General features: G+C 45.6%; 1 long non-coding RNA gene across 1 annotated transcript; it reads left to right on the plus strand.

Annotated features, from left to right (window-relative positions):
• Positions 1-2,133: 2,133 nt before the first annotated feature.
• LOC126534032 (uncharacterized) lies at positions 2,134-20,885 on the plus strand. Its single transcript, XR_011895492.1, has 5 exons — positions 2,134-2,284; positions 7,125-7,261; positions 7,325-7,416; positions 13,586-13,672; positions 20,676-20,885. It is a non-coding gene; the product is annotated as an uncharacterized lncRNA (long non-coding RNA).
• The last annotated feature ends 2,043 nt before the right edge of the window (positions 20,886-22,928 follow it).

Here is a 22,928-nt window from a genome sequence, read left to right on the forward strand (position 1 = left end):
GTAATGCTCCGGCCACCTTTGGGCGCATGATGGGACTCTTTACTTCAAGGGTTTAAATGACCGACATGACTTTACTACATGGATGACGTTACATTGTTCTCGCTTACGTTCAGCACACAACTTGAGCAACTCTCAGCGACCCCTGGTATTTTTCGCAAGGCTAGTCTGCAACTCAACTCGAAAAAAATGACATTTCGGCCACCGTCAGATAACTTCTGGGACATCTCGTTGATGCTTCTGGAATGTGACCTGACCCGGGAAAAATTTGCGTAATCCGCGCAGAACGAGTCCCTTCGCGCGGCAAGTGAGACAAACGAGCCTGTACTGATCAGGTCTTTTTATTCATCAGATTATTCTCGTCAGCTTGCCGCACTTTGTAAACGTCCGGAAGAAGCGTCGGGTTGTTGTTACGATGACTTTCGATTGTGCTTCTTCCTTCATTCACAAAATGCTCAGGGCGTATTCTGCATATCCTGGTTGATTCGTTTAGGACCCGTTCGGAGCCACCGGCAGCTGAAAAATTTGATTTAGTAATAATGAGATTTGAATTCATACGACGCGCGAATGTTCGTCTTTCATCATGCGCAATGATCGAATTTCATTATGCCCTATTCACAAGGTCTGACACCGCTTGCGAATTCGTTTGCTTGCATATGCGCTTTGTTTTTGCAAGGCGATTTCGCAAGTGTAAAGTGGCAAGAAAAATCGGACCAGTGAAACTGTGCCACTGATGCCAGCAGCCGAAACGAGTATGATCTATGAGTGAGGGCTCGCCACCTAAAACTAGGCTTCCTCAGGATAAAATATTGTTCATGACACACACCCGAGTTATCTTGATCAAATGCTAAGGTTACTCCAAACATTCGTCAAATCAGCACAGTCGTGGCAAATATCTTTTAAATGTTGAGCAGCTGACCCGGCCATGGCCGCTGGCGTCGCACAAGCTGCGAAACCAGCATGTGTAGTACGATTTACAAAACAAACCCTCTTTCTTCACAAAAGTGATGACAGGAGCTGACTTACTTAACTCCCCTTACAGCTTTCATTATTTTCGCTGTTCTAGTTCGTAAGGCCTGCCAGGAAACATGCAACAATTTATGCCGGGCTGGCCTTCGTATAAAGTGGAAAGGTGGCTGAGTTGGTATGCGTTTATAATGGTAACAGCGCGGACAAAACGACGGACGAGGTAAAAGACCACAGGACGAGTGCTGGCCTGTGGTTGAGTGTGTCTCTTAAGAAGCAGTATCGCCGGTTCCCCTTGTTCTTTTTCGCGCCTCAGTAAGTTCGACGCTTGCCCACGAAGCGCATGCCACTGCAATGTCGCAAGGCGCAGCCTAAAAAAAGGGGGGGAGGGCTAATTAAGAAAGCAAAACGGCCCCAACCAACTGAAGTAACCAACTGAAGCGCGTGAAGTAATACGCGTTCAGCCGGCCGATCAGCTGAGCCACCTTCGCAGTGGTGTCGCATGGCTGCGGCAGATGGCACGAGAGCAGCCGCAAACTCGACTGTACGGAGCCTATAGGGCATAACGTCCATGAGTCGAGACCTTAGACGACGGAGGCTCACTCAAGTCTTAATGACGCCGAGGAGTGGGAACTTGGTGGGTGTTAGAGCAATGCGAGAAGAGGTTTCGTGATAGAGGAGACCGTCAGAACGAATGGGTCTGCATTCGCTTGCGTGGACAAATCGCACGCGTTGATTTCTTGCAGATGGCCAGTGCAAACTCTCAGAACGCAAGGACGTCGTCTGTGGACGCAGCGTTTTACGTCCTGCACACGAGGCGGGCTTCTCGATAAGTGAACGCGTGGCTGTGACCAGAGCTCGCTTGAAAAGACACAGTCACTGTACCTTACACGAAAAAGGTAGCAGATAGCGGCAATGACGGTACGAACAAACACATACAGCATTCGTTTCCGACGGGCTTAGTCACCGGGAAAAAGATATAATTCCACAAAGGTCTCGTCATTGTCTCGGATATGTATGTTTGTGGCTATTCTCAGCTCTCAAGGATAAGAATGCTTTGAACGTCAGTAAAATGGATGAGCTATTTGGATGAAAATATATTTTTTTAAATTTTCACTTGCATTGAAATAATCGAGGAGCAGAAGCAGCTGGTGCTGTTCAGGACGTACTCCCTTCACGAAACGAGCATATCATGAAAGAAAGTGGGAAAAAATCGCCTACTTTCTTCGCCTTCTTTTTATTACTGCCGGCGGCGGTGCGACTAAGAGGTGACGTGAGCACATTGAGCCAGCTCTCATGCACCACATGTGACATAAAAACAGTAAGTACGAATGCGCAGTCCATTTGCATCTCCAATGCCATAAAGTGATATTTAGTGAAGACACGTGGAATCACGGAACACTCGCATGTCTGTTTTGGGGCGGCCGGTTATTGGGTGCCTGATCTTTGGTGTAACGCGATGTCATGTTACCTTTCGGCCGCGAGTAAAATTTTCTCCTCGTTGTGCACTGCGCTCCGTTAACGGTTCAAAGTTAGACGGCGAAAACGCTGGCAGACATGCCATCTTTGGAACAGCAAGAGGCTTGTCTCCAATTTCACAGTGACTATAACGGGGTACGGATCACCTCGGTGAGAACAGCGTTTCTTGGCGCTGCGGTTAACTGCTGGCACATAGAGGTCTGTGCATTTTAAACAAAACTGAGGAATGTAGGCTGCCGCGTAAATAAGGAAAACGAAGAAGGATTTAAAGAACTCAGAATAAAAAGGCATTTTCACTATCTTCAATGCGTTGTGCAGCTTGCGTAAACCACGAAATAGACAAAGAATCGTCTGCCATGCTACGGGGTCTGTGTCCTGATGTCAAAGGGAGGACGAGTACGGGTGCGAACTGTAACCAGTATTGCTAAAAAAGAATTTGTTGTGAGTGTCTACGAGCGAGCGTGGGCGTCATGCTGCCGGCCGTCGCGATGCCGGTTTCACTTGTCTCAAATTATGTTGTACCGCACTGTGTACACTGCCGGCTCAAGCAGAAGAGACGGCGAATATCAGCTATGATTGAATGGCTGAAGCGCAGCCCAATTCACTAAGCCTTTCGTTTGTAAGGGAAGTTTGCCAGTGAACGACCACCCTCGACATAAAAGGTAGAATATGACCATTGCCTGGCATGGGCACTTTTCGAACGGTTCTAGCGCAAGATAGCTTTTTTTTTCAGAATACGGGCACTGGTTCTCTATCATTGTGTTTGAGAATGGCTGTGGTGTCGCAGTGGCTATGAACTTGCACTGCCAAACACGAGGTCGCGGGTTCGATTCGCCACCGCGGTGGCCGCCTTCTTGATCGGAGCGAAATACAAGAACGCCCGAGTGGCGTGTATTGGGTACACGTCGAAGAACTCCAGATTGTCAAATTTAATGCGGAGTCGCCCACTACGGTGTTCCTCATAATCATTGCCTTGTTTTGGCACGTGAAACACAGAAATTATATTTTTAAAAGAACGAAGGTGGGCCTTGTAGCACGGGAATGTAACCACGTGGAGAAAACACATATAATAGAACAAAATGGGAGAATTGTGCCTCAGCATCTATAAAATCCTAAACATATTCCTACTTTCGTGATAACAATACAGGAATATCACCTAATGCGTGCTGGTGCTTGAATACCACAGCGTCGGAAGGTGGTGTCACCCGCAGTAGAAATCGCTGCAGCAAGGCATATCGCTCAGAGGAGGTTGGTGCACTGCTATGGTTGCTTTAATTTCGAAGACTAAGGAAGACCTGCTTTGGAGGCATAGCTGCGAAGGCGTTGCGCTACTACGCCCGAGGCTGCGGGATCGAATCTCGTCCGCGGCAGTAACATTTCGATGAAGGCGAAATGCAAAAACGCCCGTGTTCCGTGCATTGGGTGCGCTTTGAATAACTCCAAGTGGTCGAAATTGATCTGGAGTTAGTCACTACGGCGTGCCTCATAAGCAGACCATCATTTGTGTCACGTGAAGCGCCAGAGTTTAACTTCATTAACACTATAAAAGTGGCCAAGTATTTGTAAGCTACCGCAGAACCAACTTCTACGTATATAGTATATTAACAAGGTACAAAACGCTGCTTTAGTATTTATTGTCTCTATTTTTTACTTCAGAACAAGCGTCAGGCTTTTGATGATGATATCGGCTGCACATGAATCCGCTTGTGCTTCATTGCACTTATTACAAGCCATCTTGGAGTCCTTAACTGTTCGACTGAACACATTGGGAAGGATTAAATTGGTGTTCGGTAACGCTAGCCTAGATTAATTGGCATTTTTGTGAGCAAGCAATCACCCGTGTCAACGAAGGAGAGCACATGAGAGATAAATGCCGAGTTTGATGACTATAACGTGAGGACATTAGAAAATTTGCAAGTATGCCGTCAGCTGGCGCAAGGCTGGTGTAATTGGAGCTTGATGAGGGAGGTTTCCTTCATGCAGTGACCGTAAAAACAGATAATGATGGTGATACTGATAATGGTGATGATGAATGTAAAAAAGCATGTTGTATCACATTTACTATAACTTTCGTTGGTGATCCTCTGCTGGGTGGCAGCGTTTCTAATGGTACAATTGAGTAAGAATACTCGCCCGTGTAGCGCTCGGCAAGCGGGAAACGACACTGCACAGAAGCATAACTCCCAGATTCTCCCACATTGCGTGGGGCAGCCCCTAAAATGGCGATAGCAATTACATGGACATTCCAGGCGAGGTGGAGGAGGAGGAGAAACATTTATTTAAAAAAAAAGGAAAGGACAACCAGGTGTCTTTCTGCTTGTGCGGGAGGCGCCCTAAGTACACGGCTGCTGCGGCTCTTGCTGTCTCCCGGGCCCGCTGCACCAGTTGCTGCTGGTTACGAGGGGCCCAACTAGTGAGCACGGCTTCCCGCTGCTCGGGTGTGGGGTTGGGTATTTGCGCGGCGGCCTTCACGTTGGGGCACGCCCATGTGGTGTGACATAGGGAAGCGTAATCGTTACCAAGGGGACATTTGTATGAATATAGTGTAGGGTGTATTGCGTGTAGGTCTGCTTAAATGGGGGTATGTATTGGTTTGTAGTTGTCGCCATGTTACGGCGTCTTCACGTGGGAGGGTCTTGTGTGCAGGTGGGTATTCCCGTCTGTTCAATCTGTGGTGTTGTAGTATGGCGTTGTATTGTAGAGGTAGGGGCTCCATAGATGCGGCCGTTATCCCTCTCTTGCTTCTGGAGTTGTGCATACATGGGTCCGATGGCGGACTTTGTGGCGATGCGGCAGAAATGCGTGATTGGTCGGTATGGTTTGCATCGTGCTTCACCGCTGCAGTATCGCATGTAGAAGGGTACAGCCTTGCCAGTGAATGTGGTGACTGCGCAGCGGTTTGTCCCAGCATATGGGCGTGTAAGATTTCTCGGCCAGGTGCACAGAGCCCGTTAATGAGGACTTCTGTGGGAGTTCCTGCGGGAAGGCCATGAATGGACCCCTTTGACGGAGCTGTCGGGTGCCGCCACGTATGCCGTGACTGCGAATTTTGGACCCCCCAGGTGAATTGCAGTGATGTGATGGATGCTCATAGCTTCGTTTGGTGCGATAGCAATAGCGATGCTTTGTAGTCGGTAAATTCTCACAGTAAGGGCCCGTACGTGCTCAGTGGTGGGGAGGTGACATGCCAGCTTGATGCCTTCAGCAACCTGTGACGTCGTCCAGATGGCAAGGTTTTGTCCCTCTCGGGGACGAATGATTTTCTTAAGGTCGTTTCGAGGCAGCGGTGGGAGACGGGGTTATCGGGGAACCAATGGGTGTCGGGGTTGAACGGATCGCTTGATGGGAGTCCATGTTTTCTTCCGACTGTACTTCCCATTGAGCCAGCCTCCACCGGCAGGTTCATAAGGAAGTTGGATTTGTGCGCGCTCGAGATAGGCTATAGAGACGTGCGCAGAGAGTCATTGAGTCAAAGACGCTCGTGCAAACCAAACGTTCTCAGAAAGCACAAAAGTGCGTTCATTGCCTACTGCGCCGATGATCGGTGGGGACGGTGCTCTAGTACTGTCTCTTGACTCAGAGGACGATCATCTAGTTTTCTCAGTGTGCCGGACATATATTGTCTTTGTGCTTCTATTTTAGGAGAGTGGTACGATAAGTGATCAATGTTCTCCTGGCATCCGCAAACATCACATGCAGGACTATCAGCAATTTCAATTAGTGCGGAGTAGGCTTTCGTGAAGGCTACTCCCAGCTACAACCGACACAGAAGAGGCACTTCGCGTCGGTGCAGTCCGGCCGGAGGTAGTTAGACGCGAAAGTTTACAGCAGCTTATGCAGCTGATAAAGCCACTAACCTTACTTCGCATAGCTGTCTGATAATTTCCTATCGCAAGCACTGCTTCGCCTGTCGGGCGAAACTGAGACTGTTTTCATTATATATTGCGCATGCGAATTAGTTTTACTTTGAACTATGACACATTTTTCAACACTCATTGCTGACATCCGGTAAAATGATCGGTGACTGCGAGAGATAGAACAGAAAATAGTAACTGTTCGCACCACAAGTCTTACACAATAACAGTACTTGGTTACTTCTAAAATAAATTTACTTCGGTTAACTACAGCTGGTGCAGAGAACCCTACCCGTTGCTGTTCATGTACGCCGTTATCATTATGAAACATGTATGCTTATGTGGCAATTTCGACATCACGCACATGTGTGTGTGTGTGTGTGTGCGTGTGTGTGCGTGCGTGTGCGTGCGTGCGTGTGCGTGTGTGTGCGTGTGTGTGCGTGTGTGTGCGTGTGCGTGCGTGTGCATGCGCGTGTGCGTGTGTGTGTGTGGGGGGGGGGGCTGCGTCAATTCGCTTCTTCTCGCCATTCGCAATACACGTGGCGGGAAACTGAGCTTGCGATAGAACATTCTGGAATTTCCCAGATTCCCAAGCAAGCTACGGAAACATGTACCATTTTCAAGAAATGTAGAACAATTTCGTGTTGACTCTATGTATATTATGCCTGGCATGTTAGGAGCGAACATTCATATAAATCACACTTTGCTCTGTCGCTGAATTAATGGTTACAAATACGTTGCGAACAGTACACTGTTGTTTGAGTAACAGTTGCATATGGTTGACAATCTCGGTAAAATACGCCTTTCTTCTTCGTTGTTCTGTTACAGTTTTTCGACACAGACGAAGCAATATGGACATTCAGGTCGACCGAGCGATTAAAACTCGAATGCAAAGTTGACGTGAAGCTCAAGAATACGGACACTTTTGTTCTATTTGAAAGACATTTTTACCTAAAGGGCAACAGGTAAAACAGCAAAATTTCGCTGTTAAACTCACACAGCCGAGGCAATACATTTTCCTCTAACAGGGTAAATGTGACAATCAATGGAACATTTGCATCACTGGCCGACCCGAGGATCATCTCCGGCAAATATGACACAATTCTGCTCGCTTATCCAGGTAAGCCAGTGGCCGCAGCTGATGCTCGTGGTTTCGGTATACGAATGTTCCGTCCTCTCTTGGATGGTTTATCGTAATTATGTACAAAAAGTTCTACAGGCAAATTATGTCGCTTTTATTTGAATTTATTTAGCCGTAATATGCTGAATGGCAAACCACGCAGTCGAAATGAAACTGTCCCTCACACCACTCAAGTAGGATTCCTGCTCCTATTGCTGTAGCCACAAAGAAGTAAAACGCCAATTGGGGCACTGGCTTTGGCTGTGCCCCAATTCACTCACTGACTCAGCACTCTCTCAGTTGCGTGGATCTGTAAGTAAATTGAGAGCGTTGATTGTTTCGGGTAGTCAAACCCGCCTGCATTTTGCGGCCTTATTTCTTGCATGCTAATAGAATGAGAGAGACAGAGAAGAGAGAAAGTAACCGTACATAGAAATGGCGACAACGATGTTTTCTTTTGAATATTCAAAACAGCGTGCTCTCTGCACATATATCAGGAGGCACGGACATCATGATGTGGAGTGTGCAGGCAGACCTAAACATCAGGTTTTATTACGTAATTCCTCCTTGACTTCTGTGGTTAGTCAGAGAAGGATACTGCACTTTTCTTTCAGTTCCTTCCATGTGTTCAGGATAGGAATAGTGTTCGGACATTATTTAATGCTCCACTTCATGACTAAAATAAATTTATTTATAACGGTTCAAAGCAAAACCGACACGTCGAGGTGGTAGTGGAGGAAAGAGAGGGTGAGGTCGGAGGGCTGGATTGGAACTAATCACGTTGTACCTGAGCAACGTGGCTGCAATATGTCACAGGTTTAAATAAAGAAAACGCACGTGCTGGACGACCAATAGAAGGTACTGCAGTAGAGGGCTTCATATTGCATCTGAACACGTCCCCTTGTAAACGTTATCCGCAAATTTTAGCCAGTTTCGCCTGAACGGCGAGGGATTGACAAAAAAGGAAGGTTAACATGCATGCGAACACATCGAACGATTTGACAGCTATGCGTGGTTGTGACGTCTTGGCACGATGCAACATGCAAGGTTGTAGGAACAGTGCTCTGGAGGCTACGAGGCATCTCACAAGGCTAGTATGATCGGTAGCACCGGCATTGACGTTGCAACCATCGCACACGGATGATGTCCAATATGAGACCAATGGGACGATGTTGGAGTTAGCACCCTGTAAGTACTGTGAGTTCCGCAGCGACCAGTGCATACACACAAGACCTCAACAGAAACGATAGCGTGTATGCCTGCGCAGGTATGCCTGCGCATGACCCTCATGAACGCAACAAAACGCAGAATACCTGCTCGGCTTCGCCACCGATATCATTGTGCGGAGTTGACGGTTCGTCCCTTTCGCTTCGTCATTTTTGCAGCCAGCACGTCGCATTTGTCTTTTAGCCGTTCATAAGACGTCTTAAAAAGATTAGAAAGATGTCTTGACAATTTCCTGAAAACATCTACAAGATATCTTCTAGACATTTCCTCAACATTTAAAAACGTCTTGTAGCCGTGTTACCCACTTTGCCGGATATCTTAAAGCGTCTTGCAGCCGTCATGAAAATCATCTAATGCACCATCAAGTCAGCGATATAAGGCGTTTCGCAGCTTTTTGAAAACGACTCTAAGATGTTTTGCAGCACCTGCAGCCGTTTTGAAAGCGGCTATAAACATTTTGCGATAAGTTTTGTAGCTATTCTAAAATTAATTTTTAGCCGTTTGAACAGATTCTTGAAGACGAAGTTATGACACTTTCTAGTCAGTATTAACGTACCGTGGCCCTACATTTTCTGGAGTGGCATTCCTTTAGGATTCCAGGGTGGCATACAAAGAAATTTTAAAGCTCTTTAAAAAGTGGCAGTTTCGCCCGAAAGAAAAGCATTGATTGTGATAGCAAATTAGCACCCAGCTATACGAAATAAGCATATATGTTCAACTGGCCCTGTAAACTTCCACACATTCGTTTACAAGCACGGTGTCACGCGCGCACAGTTAAACATGAACGCATCTTGCTCAATGACTGCAGGAACTCGCTGTCAAAAGGTTGCAGTAAGCGCGGCAGCAGGAGCGAGCGAAATAACCTTAGTGCTGTTTCTCGCTGTAACGCGAAGTATACGCCGAAAACACAGGGCATACGAAGCTATCGGCACTCCGCCTACATTGTGCACAGCACAAATCGCTTTTAAGATGAGACCCGCACGGGCGCGCACTTTGTGCACATCGCAGATGGCTTGCAAGACACGTCGCCCGCGCGGCCGTGCCTAAGCAGCAGCCGCCAGAGAAGAAGCCCCCCCCCCCCCCTCTGCTTCCCTTCCTCCCTTGCCTACCCCCGTGCCTACCCCCCTTGCCTCGCGCGCGACAGAAGACGGCGCGCTTTCGCTGCGCCTCCCTCCCTCGCGCGACAGTGAGCTCAGATCGTGGACTGACCTTCGCAAGCTTTCACTCTTAAATACAGCGTACGGAGACGATGCGATCGTGTTTGGACTTTATACGTAATATCACGACGACGGTGAAGGTATAAATGCGCTTGGAGTGTCCATATAGTTGCTATCGCAATAAAACGTGGTGGCACAATGTCTAGTCAGAACGACTTAACGCTCATGCGACCGTCAAAGCAATAAAACTGTCAAAGATTGGTGTAAGCTAGTCGCACTCTCCGAACCGGAGGGGATGGGGCGACAACAAACCCACCCCGCGTGCGTTTACTGATGGTTCGACTGCTGACCGGCGATAAGATCCATGCCTGATCGACCGTGAACCAGAGGCATGAGACGGGAGGCGAGGTAAAAACATACACTCAATTTAATAAAGTAAAATCATGTTCGAGATATAATGAAAAAAAGAACATACAAACTACAAGCAGTGGGTCCTAGCTCGCCGAAGGCGTACGGGTCACACAACACACGCCCTGACGCCACTCGCGCGACACAAAGCCCACCACCTGAGAACGCCTAAGACTCGCGAAATAACAAAACATTACGCGACACAAATGAAAATTACACGCGACAATAAACGCGGCAAACACTAAACTAACAAAACATACAAGAATTAACACGCGATGAATAATTAAATGAAAGATTAAACGCAATTAACAAGATACAGTCCGGCGGAAATTCTGAGAGTGGGCTGGAACACGAGGCTTATTTGTCGCGTGCTTGCCGAGACCCCGATCTGAAGAGCGTCGGGCTGCTGGTACCTCGCTGCCGAAGATCTTGACGGACTTCCACCGTCTGTCGCTCGACCGGTGAAGACTTCGACCTGGAGATTTCAGCCTGCCGACCACATGGCCGTGCATCTCCCGGTGCACGGCCACGCTGCTCCGTCTTCCAAACCGCTCTGCCGGCTCGCCGAGCCACCTCGTCCCTCGTCACGCTCAGGCGACCCACGTGACCAACCGGTCGGGCGAGCTCGGGGAGAAAGGGGAGCGCTCTCCCCCATCGCCGTGCAAGCGGCCTTGCGGCTGCGGCGGCAACGGCGGCCAACTCGAGAGGGGCGCGGGCACGCACTTTGTGACAAAAACCGAATTAAAAAGCATCACTTGTTCATTGGGTGATGGAGTAGTTGGAAATATGGCGGCAAGACCTACCAACATGTCCATTCACAGCGGGAGCAGTATTGTCATAGAAAGCACCAGCAGAAAGATGACGGCATTTTAAATAGCCTGCAGAAGCGAAAATTTAGTCGCATCATTGCGATCCTGTTCGTCGGTCTCCTTCCGATATCAACTGTCCAACGAAATGCCTCTTAGCCTCAGTGATCTGGCTAGAATTCGCATCACTGCACATGTGCGATGCTTTGGGAAGACGCAAAATTATTTTACCTGTCAACGCTGATCGAGATGTGCAGATCGAATATTATAAAGAACTCCAGCATACTTTCTCGGAAGTTTTTCTTGCATGGATGTTTGGCATAGACTAAAGAATTTAGAAACAAAGTACCATTCCATCTCTACATTGTTAGAAAGAAATTGAGTGTCCCCTGCTACCATCTAAATGAAGAAGCGAATGGGAATGTTACTAATCCTGGCAATCTTTGCAACGAAAAGCTTCGCCGTACCGACAGCACCATTGCTTATGGACCATATCCTACAACCGACCACTAATGAATGAAATATTGGGATGACCAGAAAAGTGATAACAGGTGTTAGGGCCAGGCTTAACATGAAGCAAAATTAATCATACAAATGAATTAATAAAGCGACCAAAGGTTTCAAAGAATGTTTAATAAAACAAGTCAACAAAACGACACTGCATAAGCAATATGCAACTCTAGACATTCCCGTTGTGGATTTCTATTATCACACATTGGTCGCTTCATGATTCAGGGAGATGCCTTGGCAGCTGGATTTGCAATCACAGCGAATCCAGCTTGTTCATAATGATACTTGATTTCAGATTAGAAGCTGAGACAAAAATATATTAGCAAATATATGTTAGTCAGATCTCGTTATGCCGAAGAGGGCGATAAGAAGTTATTCATTATAACGAAATGAAATTCCCCCTGGAATTCCCGTAGACTTGATACCTGGTTTTATGGAAGTAAAATTATTCTACCATAGATATACCAAAATGATATTCGTCTCCGAAACAAGATGTACCCCACCGTTGCAGGCCCCACAAATCGTTTTCTGCAGGGTTTAGCACATATTACGTGCCGAAGTTCAAATCTCCTGGGTCTTTGCGTTGAACGCGCCGTTGAACAGGGTCCTTCTCACGACTGCGGGTAGCTGCTACACAGAAGCAACGGCTCAATCTCGGAGGCCACGCCTCGGAGGCCACGCCTCGCTGTGTGTCGCGCGTGCTGCTCGACCACGACGAGCACTGTTCGCGTTGCAGTTTGCAACATATTTTCTTCAACCGCGTCGCCATTTAGCCGGTTTCGCGATGCTAGAGACGAGCCAATCGGAAAGCGGAAACGAAAGATTATCGCAGTGAAACAGATAGTAGCTATTGTAAAGGCGTAGAAGGGTTTGGTTGCGAGCTATTTGGTACGGGTCATTCATTTTAAACAGCGCCAAACACACACGCACACGCACACGCACACGCACACGCACGCACGCACGCACGGACAAGCACAGAACCAGCGCTGGTCCTGTGCTCTTCCTTGTCTGTGTGTTTTTTGGCGCTGTTTAATATTAATGGATGCTAAAGGGAATCGCGCCACAGGCTAAGAAATCATGTGTTGAGAACGCCGGAGTTTATTTTGCTGTTTTATTCAAATTTCAGCATGCAGGTGCCCATGTAGCAGTTCTGTGGGCCGCAAGGCCTTCTTTTGAAATGCATGTTGAAATTTATGCCCGATCTTGGGCATATATTGTAGTGAATATCATTAATAAATATAATGAAGTAATTAGGCTCCCCCCTCAACTTCGTTATAAAGTGGTTTTACTGTATATGACTCATAAAAGCTCCCACACATTGTTACAGAAATCTTTTTCTCGAACAGTAACTGCTCAAAGTCAGATTGTAGCGGAGTGCAGCAAAAAAAAAAAAAAGAAACTATCTTAACACACAGTTTCACGAGTTACAATACTCAATCGGTACATAGTTTGCTGTTAATGAGGACACAAAAACGAATATTACGTACACACAGGACACACTGAGAATTGATTTATATTCTCCTTTTCTTTCTTTTCTTTTCTCCCCGCATTTCCATTCTCCCGCTCTTGTTCCCTCGTCTTAGGAGCCACGCTTACAGATGTCAGGCGACAGCGCTCATTCTCTTTGAAGTGTCTCCCTTTATAACCAGCCGCCACCGACAACAACCGCACGTGACGTCATTCTACTAACCCTTTAAAAGTAACATGCCGAGGATGACGAGGCCGCCTTTGAGAAAGATAGATCCTCCCGTCGAAACGTTGGCCAGCCTTTCTGAAGCACATTATCCCTGTTTATAACCTCTATACCACCGTTAACATGGTTCAAGACATTCCTAAATTTATTTCGCTCCCTCTTGAAATCATTTTTGTTACACGTCGAATAAAGTAGCACCACTTCAGCCAATTTCTTTCACTCAGCTGCAGCGTAAATTCACACTTCACACTTACAGTATAAAGGAGATGGACAATCGGTGAATAACATAAAATCTAGATAATGCTATCGCAGCACGCAGCACATTTAGTGGTTTACAAAAGTGGCTTCTGGTTTTGTTCTGCTTGCAGGTCAACCGGTTTATGGATATGAGCACCTTTTGTATCAAGCGGTGGACAGCAGCTGTGCTGTTTTTTTGGTAGCCCATAATGGAGCTTGTACGTATTACCATGTGGTCTGTACAAGCAATTACACAATTAGGGAAATTCCGCGATACCGCTGTAGGGCTGGGCGCAAATGAGGTGGGGGGATGGAGAGTTTATAGACACGTACGTATAGGAGCTATTCTCAAAGTCGAAGAGGATTTCAGGTAAACTGTCTATGAAAACTGAGAAGTGATTTACAAATACAGATTGCACATGGAAACCAACGCGCTAAACCCTCAGGACAAGATTCATGCGCAAGTGGACAAATATGTTTATCCGTCTCCGCAGGGAGACCTTTCTCGCATATGTTCGTCCTTTTCTTGAAGCAATCGTCAGGCTCAAATACAAACTGAACGATAATCTGAAAAAAAAAAGAGAGGCATTGCGACGAAAGATTCGGTACGGTTCTTGAAACGTCATTTTGTTTTGACTGTGTGGTCAGTGAACAAGCTCTTTCATGACAAATATTTTACTTGACAAGACGGTATTTTCGACTATGAAAAATCAAGCCTAGCATCTGTTCTCACTGTTACACTGAATAACCACAAGGAAAATAATACAAGCATTCGTAAATTACTCGTAATCATTTCACATTTCCCTTCCTTCACACTGTAGTGACTATGGAACTAAGTTTATTAGTGGGATTTGGTTTACTAAGATTTTCTTGAAGTAGCTATGTGATTTACTAGTCGAGCATTTTTTCTTGCTTTCTGGTGCAACTAATCAGTAACTGTGAACGTCGTAAAATAAGTATCTTGTTTGCTATACAGGGTGTTTTTTTCAGCTGGACGAAATTTTTTAAAGATTGCTTATGGCACCTAGCACAATTGTAACCCTTGATCTGAATTACTCGATGAGATGGCCATTACAGCTACAAGAAATCGAATTGTTCATTTGAATAATTTTAATAATTACGCTAATAAACGTTTTAAATTAATTACCTTATGCCACATATTTCCATCTATTAATTACAAAGGCTGAGTTCGCACCGCGCATCCACTTGGAACGAATTCTCCGGAAAGCACTCGTCCCAATAAATTAATTTTTAAAGGATCCGACAAGTGAATTGGCGTTCCAATTATTTTCTTTAAAAACCGCTGTTTAGCGCACTGAAGCAAAAAAAGTAACTAGAACCCCAATGCATTTAGACGGACCCTTTGAAAGTGAATATCTCAGAACTGGCGCTGTCCAGAGAATTCGTTCCAAGTCGATACGCCGTGCGTACTCAGCGGCTATAATTCGTAGATTGAAATATGTAGCGCAAAGCAAGTGTTTAAAAGTTTCATTAGCTTAATTAGGTTAATTATTCAATTGAACACTTTGATTTCTCGCAAGTGTAACGGCCACCTCATCATGTAATTAGATCAAGATTTACATTTGTGCTATCTGCCATAGGCCGTGTTAAAAAAAAATGGCGCAGCTAAAAAAAAATAAAAAATACATCGTCTGTAAGCCGTCTTGCTATGCTTCATTTAGTCTGTGTACAAGATGACGGAGTTTCTGCGTCCATATTTGTGTGATGTGTGCTCGGATTGCTGTATTGATTTATTTTCAAAAATCTTGTATATGACTAGTGGCGCACTTAAGCTGTGCGGCCATTTGCCAATTTGCTGTTCCTTGTCACGTATCCATTTATTTTTGTTTTCAGTATGCCCCCGAAAGATTTTTATATTGATATGCCGTGCTAATTCTTCCCACTCTAAACCGAATCTTCCCCTCTGGTTAATCTCGCTGCCTTTCCCCTTTCCTCTCTCTCTCTCTCTCACACACACACCCATCCACTCTGTGAGTTCTTAAAAATGTAGCCTTATTTGCAAGAGATGTTTCTACTGATATATATATTATGCGTCTCAAATAAACTTTTGTTCTTTGTAAGATGAAGTCACTTTATTGCGATATACATTATAGAGACGCTCCAGGCGAATGTTCATTGTCGCCTTCGGCGCCACCGTGAGGTTCCGCATAGAGTCCAAGTACGATATTATCCCATTACTCCCCGCGCACCGTATGCAGTGGGTTTGAGGAAATCCGGGCGAGTTTCAAGTGAGACGGATGGTACGTGGCTTGATTGACACGGTCTTCTCGTGTGCCCATTGTTGGGAGTCTCGTGACAGAGCGCGAGGAAGGCAGGCCCCGGAGGGCGAAATGTGACGCGCGGTAACGTCACCAAGCACGCGCTGCGGAGGGAGGAGGGGCAGGTGAGTGTGCATCCAATCATCTAGCAAGGCCGCGGAGTAGCCTGGCTGTCCACGTGGTTGAGCGCGCACACCACCCGCATGCCAGCGTGCAGTGACTAGGCGAGCCGAGGTTTGCGGTGGCTTATAGTACGCTGTGTTCGCGCACGCCTAGTGCTGGGTGTCGCGCAGTCTCAAGTTTCGGGGACTCGCGGAATAGAGAGCCAGCAGAAGCGTTTGCTCATCTCTGTGAGCCTTCGTCATCAACCCATTGTTGTAACAGCGAGTGTTTGTGGTCATCGAATGAGGTTAGATCATGTGTGCCGGTGCACGCGTGACACCATGGTCGTTAATTTGATTAGGAAGCCAACGTTTACGGCAATCTATGCAGCCAATAATTTACGAACCTTGCTTCGTGTAGTTGTTTAATACCTTGATACCACTATGAATGTTTCACATTCCTGGAAAAATTGCGACTTTTCTTGTTCACTCCATTTGTAAAATCTCATATATGGGGATTCGAGGTACTTTAGATAAATAAGTAAATTATTCTATTTGTAATAGTGCATAATAAAATACTGAAGTTGACTAGAGTGTGAACACTGATATATTATATTCTGGTTCAGATAAAGGAGCGTAGTTGGGCCTATTCTTTTGCGAATAGATAAGATAAACGGTGGTTTGCTGCACTAATCGAAGAAGCAGTGCACAATGACGGCATCGCAATTAGGAGTGGTAAGAAAGTATAGGAAATTTGCCGACCTAGGACTGAGTCTGAAGTCGTAAGACACAGGCAATTCCAGATCACAGACCGACGCCTTCGTCCTGGAGTGCACATACAAAGGCTAACGATGATTTTTGATAGGTGTCGTTCGGTGGTGTTCTCTTGTAGAATGGATTAAAGTTAGCATGTAACGCAATCTTACATTACCCGTCCTTCATTCTTTCCTATGGTTATCCGCGCGTGCAACCACCCGATTCCTGGCCCTTCTCCTATTATGAGTGCGGGCCATTCTTTGAACCATGAACATGGTTATTATTATTACTATCATCATCTCAACTGACAGTCGATAACAACATTAAGCACTTGTTTGAGCAGCAGTAATAGAAGGTACTACAATGCTGTCGAGGGAGCACTGAGTTCCAGCACTGATAAAGCACCAGCCGAGACTTCAGCTATAGTAAGATACGTCTTGTTGAAGAAATAGATGTCACTTGATTTACAAGCTTCACCATGAACCGACTGAGCTGCATACTTCTGCTTGTGTGCGAAATGGAAATACGCTTGAAATGTCTTGCTTAGAACCACTAATATAAATATGAGTGGACCTGCGGCGCATTGTGCATTGCCCTGTGAGCGTTAAATTGTAGGGTCTTTTTTTAAATTTTTCGTGGTAGAACGGAGGGCATTCGGTGCTTAGACTCGCGAAAGTTCTCTTAGAAGGATAACAAAGATTTAGAACTTGTATGCAACAGCAGATAGGTTCTATACTGACGTTGGTGAACATTGAAGAGAACACTTGTTTTAACAGTAGTCATCAAACCGTCGGCAGTATAAAGAAGAGATGCTTATTGTAGCATTGGCACTGTTTCTTACGATGTCCACTTTCCTTTTAGTTTTGTACTTTGATGTTTTTTTACGCTTTTGTCCGATTTCGGTCCTCTCCCCGAGTAGTGGGTAAGTGACTTACTTTCGGTTCATCTTTGTTGTCGGTTGTTAGTCGATTAGTTTGCTGCCAAGATCAGCGTCCTGTAGCAAGATTTGTTTTGAGCTTGAAAGGGCTGGAAACGAGACCATTAAGTTTCTTAGGCTCCGGTTCATACCATCAAAACCTGCATATAATACGGACCCGCATATAATTGGAGGCGAGATTTGGGGATAGCGAAAAGAAAGAAAACAAAAAAAAGTTTCCTCTGCGTATAATGCTTGTATAGTACACGTGAAGGGCGGAGATTAACCGAGGGGCCCTATTTCTTTTATTAGTGATATCATAAGAAACTAGCAAACACTGACACCAAGGACAACATAGGGGAAATTACTTGGGCTTAATAAATGAAATAAAGAGACGATAAATTATTGGAAATGAAAGTGGATGAAAAAACAACTTGCCGCAGGTGGGGACCGAACCCACAACCTTCGCATTTCGCGTGCGATGCTCTACCAATTGAGGTACCACGGCACCGTTTCCCCATCCACTTTCTTGGGTATTTGTGTTTCCTAGTAGAACGCTGGGAGTGTTCGCCAGCGCCACTACTCACAGACCTTGGCGGCAGACGTGGAACGTCCTTTTTACAGCAGGTGTCACGAGAACGCGATTTCTTTGGGTGAAGGCGACTGGTCAATAAACCCACAGATGCTACCTGAAGGCATCAATGATGCCGGATTCGAGACGCTCGTTGTGTAATAAACGAGAAGGGAGGAGATTAACCGAGGGGCCCGATTTTTTAAATTATTGATATCATAAGAAGCCAACAAACACTGACACCAAGGACATCATAGGGGAAATTACTTGTGCTTAATAAATGAAATAAAGAAACGAGAAGTGATTGGAAATGAAAGTGGATGAAAAAACACCGCGAAATGCGAAGCTTGTGGACTCGGTACCCGCCTGCGGCAAATTCTTTTTTGACCTGATGCAGCCTGTAGTCAGCCGCGTGAAACCATCCTCGTGCTCGGCTCACCGTCGCGATCTTTTTCTCGCACCCACAGCGTACGGAGCGCGGGCCACGCAGGGTCTTTACGCACTTGAACTTCACGAAACGTCACGACGACGTTGACGCCGCCGGCTACGACGACGATGAAAATTCGCGCGTTCATATTATTGCTATCACAATAATTAGGATTACAGAAGGGGCGAAATTAGTGTTGCGAGAACTACGCAAAGATGTAGGAGTCGGGGTGGTCTCACAAAAGACGAAATAAGGTGGCACGCGAAGCTTGCCTAAGTGTCCATCTGTGAAGGGTGGCGAGGCCATCGGCTCGATGGTGGGAAGCTTTTGCCAAGTTGCACTTCATGGCGGAAGCAAAAAAGGGAACCGATCATTTGTTTTGATAGAAAGCGTTGGCCTTTGTCCGTGAAATGTTTTCAAGGAGCACCAACGCAGCACAGTGTCTCACAGAAAACGATGGACAATCGCCCACCGGCAGAGAGCCCACCGGCAGAGATTAGTTGCTATTAGCGCTGGAGATGCCACGTAGCTTATTGCCACACTAGCTTACCTATTTCCGGCAGCATATGTACGCAAAGGCCTTAAAATTTATACCGCGAAGCTCTTATGACATTTCTGATGCTATGGGAAGAGGTAGAGGTCGACACGCGAGAAAGCTCCGTGGTTTTTCTAACGCGCTGCAAAAAAGACACGAGAACATAAACAGCTATAGGCACAGTGGGAACTGCACAGCCAAAGGGGCAGGACCGTCGTACATGGTCACGAGCTTGGCAGACTCGCAGGTGTTCCGAAGCCGTGAAGTCACACAGCTGTGCGACGACAGTCAAGTGCGCACGAGCTGCAGCGGCTGGCAGCGAGTGCAGCTGGACTGGAACGAATACGCAAGGAGAAAGCGCAGAGAGCCCGTATTTACAAGCTATGTATAAAGTATGAGCCATCAGAGAAGACGGAAGAGTGCCTTCCAATGCAATGAAGACGTCACCTTGAACACAACGCGGGTATCTCTTTGCAAACACTACCTGCGCACGCGTGCACATACGCCCTCCTTATTCTAAACATGACGCAAAAGAAAAAAAAATACATTGTCGAAGTAGCACGCATGGAGTAGTATAAGTAAATAGAGGGAACCAGTTTCTGTATAGAAGCAAGCAGTCATTCTTTCTATCCTTTTTTCGGATCGATGTGGCGGTGGCAGCAGTTTAAGATGGAGAGCGCATCAGGGACCAAATAAAAATAAAACGCTTTCACTGCCGGCAGTAAATGTTATTTCATATCGAGTTTTTTAACAGCAGTCTGACGTAGAGCACAAGGCCCTGTTGCGTTTCTTACAGCTGCTGCACGTCCTTATTTATTCTGAAGTAAATAAAAACTGAATACTCTTTATTACGTATGAAACGTTCAGGTACTACCTCGACTTTGGTTTTAGTTGAAGGATTCGAATGCGCTATTTTAAAACCCTTGCTTTTTTTCTCGTCTTCCCGTGGCAATCTGCTGTCGCACGGTTTTTAGGAAACAGTTTCGTACACCACTGACGATGTTGCACGAGGGTCTGCATCGTCTGCCAGTGAACACGCAAGATGGAAAGCTCAACGAAGGAAAGAAAACAGCGCCCACGTTCGTTGTTCGTTGACCTACAACTGCCTATCGCCTGGATTAGTGAGACGCGAGCAGGCCATGTTGTACCCTAAGTGGCTCGCAGTCGCATTTACTAACTGCTATGCTTTGATTGGAATAGAGCACAGCCCTAAATGCTACGACGTGTGCAGATGTGTCGAAAGATGCACATACCTCCTTTGCGTCGCCCATGTTACCATGCAGAAAAGCAAGTACTGTGCGCAGCGATGAATAGACTGGGCCGTCTTTTAGAATAAAAGCAAACATTGCTAGCTCGGTACTTCCAAAGGAACTCCGCACAGAACTACGCTTTTCTCTCTCATTATCCCGCTACTCTTTTGACACCACGCAGAGAAACCAACCTGAACGACCTCTGGTTAACCTGCCAGCCTTGATATACATCCTTTTTTTCTCTCTCTAACATAATATGTGTTAAATACCAGACAAATGGTTTTTGCGTGAGAACGCCTTTGCCTTTTTTTTGTGTCATTAACAGTGTATGTGATTTCTGCAGCACATCAGTAACAAAACTCCTGCTGCCTCGTTTCTATTTGCAGATATGTGGCTCGAAATACGAGTGAGGAATTCTACTGTAGACAAGCCAGAAAAAACTTGCGTAGAAAGTTTCCGACAATCCTTGCCGAAACTGAAGGGCAAGCGAAGACTAGTATACAAGCATGAATGTCAGCGAATCCTTCCCCAAATAAATGAATGACGTAAGAGGCACTGGAGGCGCGAGCTTCCCGTCAATTCACGTTTGCAGTGGTCATGTCGTCAGCAGGCGCTCTCTCGGTGACAAAAGGCTACGAAATGCAACTTTTACTCGCTGATGTGTCTTGTTTTATTCAAGGTGCAGTGCGAGACTGACTGTGCTTTGAACACTATGAATGTTTTCAAGTGCTAACTCTTCGTCACAAATCCGCATCGCACCAAAAGGATACATAAATTCGTATTGCTCAGAACTGTGCGAATTGGTGCGCCATAATGTTGAAGACAGGGACGTACAGTCAAGTACTCATGACGCAAAGCGTTGGTATTGTCTTTCGTGAATAGTCACCTTGATATCCGTTCGTTACTCGTTCCGGCAAAATTTTTGGTCTCTTTACTGCGGCGCTTGCGTTAAGAGTGTTTCAAGGCTCTTACTGTCAGGCCTATCCTACTGCCTGACGGTGTGAACAACTTAGCGGAACTCAGTAGCCATGAGGAGGTGATGGTTGCGGCTGTCGCAGAAGGATGTGAATGATTGTTGCTGAGCGAAAATTGCATCATGGTAGGAAAGCTTGCTAAGGAGAACGTTTATAAAGTTGAAGGAATATTGATGCCAGGAAAATCAGTTTTTTTCATCGCTTATGCAGTCGCCTTATGACATACCCTAGAATATTGTTCCATAGCCTATTTGTGGTGGACGTGCTTGTAACTAAAAGTAACGCGAAAAGAACCGCTATCACAAAGGAGGGATCCCTCACTTAAATTTATGGTTATGTTGCGATGATTTTCATTGCAAGAATATTAGAATATAGGCTGTTAAAGAAACAATTCTTTAAAAATACAGGGTGATAGAAATTACAAAAAAAGAATTTCTTACAATTTGATGGCCCACAGTGGTTCAGAAAAGAAACCAAACAATCATGACTCACATCTTCAGGATCTGTAACGGATTTAGCTCTGGAACCAACTGTCGTATGCTAGTAGAGATGTCCACTTGAGTATATATGAATCTATCCTAAAAGCCCGCACACTGCAAGGCCTAGAATTTACGAAAATATTTACTACATGTGCGTGAAGCCAGCACTGTGCATATACCTCCGAAAAGCAGACGGGACATTTAGGTGGCAAAGCATGAGAGGTCGGCTATAATTTTCACACACAACATGCAACACTTGTATGCACTAAGGTTTTAAGCACTACGTTTTGAGGAACTTATCGTTGATTAAAGGTGTTTGACGTCTCAATGAGTCATTGGTGCCATGAGAGAAGACAAAGTGCCAAGCTTGAAATTGCTTTACAACGATCAGGTCTTTTTCTGCTGCAATCAATGATTGGATGACGTGTCATCTGGTCTTGAAGTAAACTTATATTATATGAATAAAAAAAAAAATAAAAACAGCGATGTACGTGAGGTGGTCAAAGCGGTGAATCTTTCCGGCCTCCACGCGAAAGACATGTTTACTAAGCAAAAAGGCTCAAAACATTGAGAATTAAGATTGTTTCAGTAATCTTACCATACATGTTGCTCTCTTTTGTTGAGTGCATAGCCAAACAACCAGATATTGTTGCGGCATTTTATTGAGCAATGTTTGTGCCTTGGCTAGTTGGGAATCCATTTAGGAACAGCGGATGGAATGAACGAAAGAACGAAGTCAAACGCTCACTTCCAACTGAGAGTTTTTAGAAAAAGTTAATTATTGGGTTGTTCGTGATGAAGCCACACTGTCCAAAAAAGCTGTTACTTTAAAGAAAATTGACAGAAACTTTCTGCACCGCAAAAGAAGTTTTCTGTGAGTGCTTCATGACAGAAACCGCTCAAAAGAAAATACAGAAATTTTGGCTTCTTGATCTCTAGCCTCTAAATCGAGTTAAGACTAACATGTAACCGTTTTATATTATTGGAACTGCATAAAGAACTATAAAACAAAATTTTAAAGTTCCTTTTCTTTTTATACACGCCGTGTTTTTTTGCATATACCACGCACGACGCGCTGTTTGCTGTGCGGATTTTATGCCCCATATCATAATCAATATGGCTGCTCTTAGAGTGACCGCATGTCGGCACTGCTCCGTTTCTGTTTTCGAAAATCGTAAGAGGTGAG

This window comes from Dermacentor andersoni, chromosome 7 (genome assembly GCF_023375885.2).
Source record: "Dermacentor andersoni chromosome 7, qqDerAnde1_hic_scaffold, whole genome shotgun sequence".
Taxonomy (NCBI): domain Eukaryota; kingdom Metazoa; phylum Arthropoda; class Arachnida; order Ixodida; family Ixodidae; genus Dermacentor; species Dermacentor andersoni.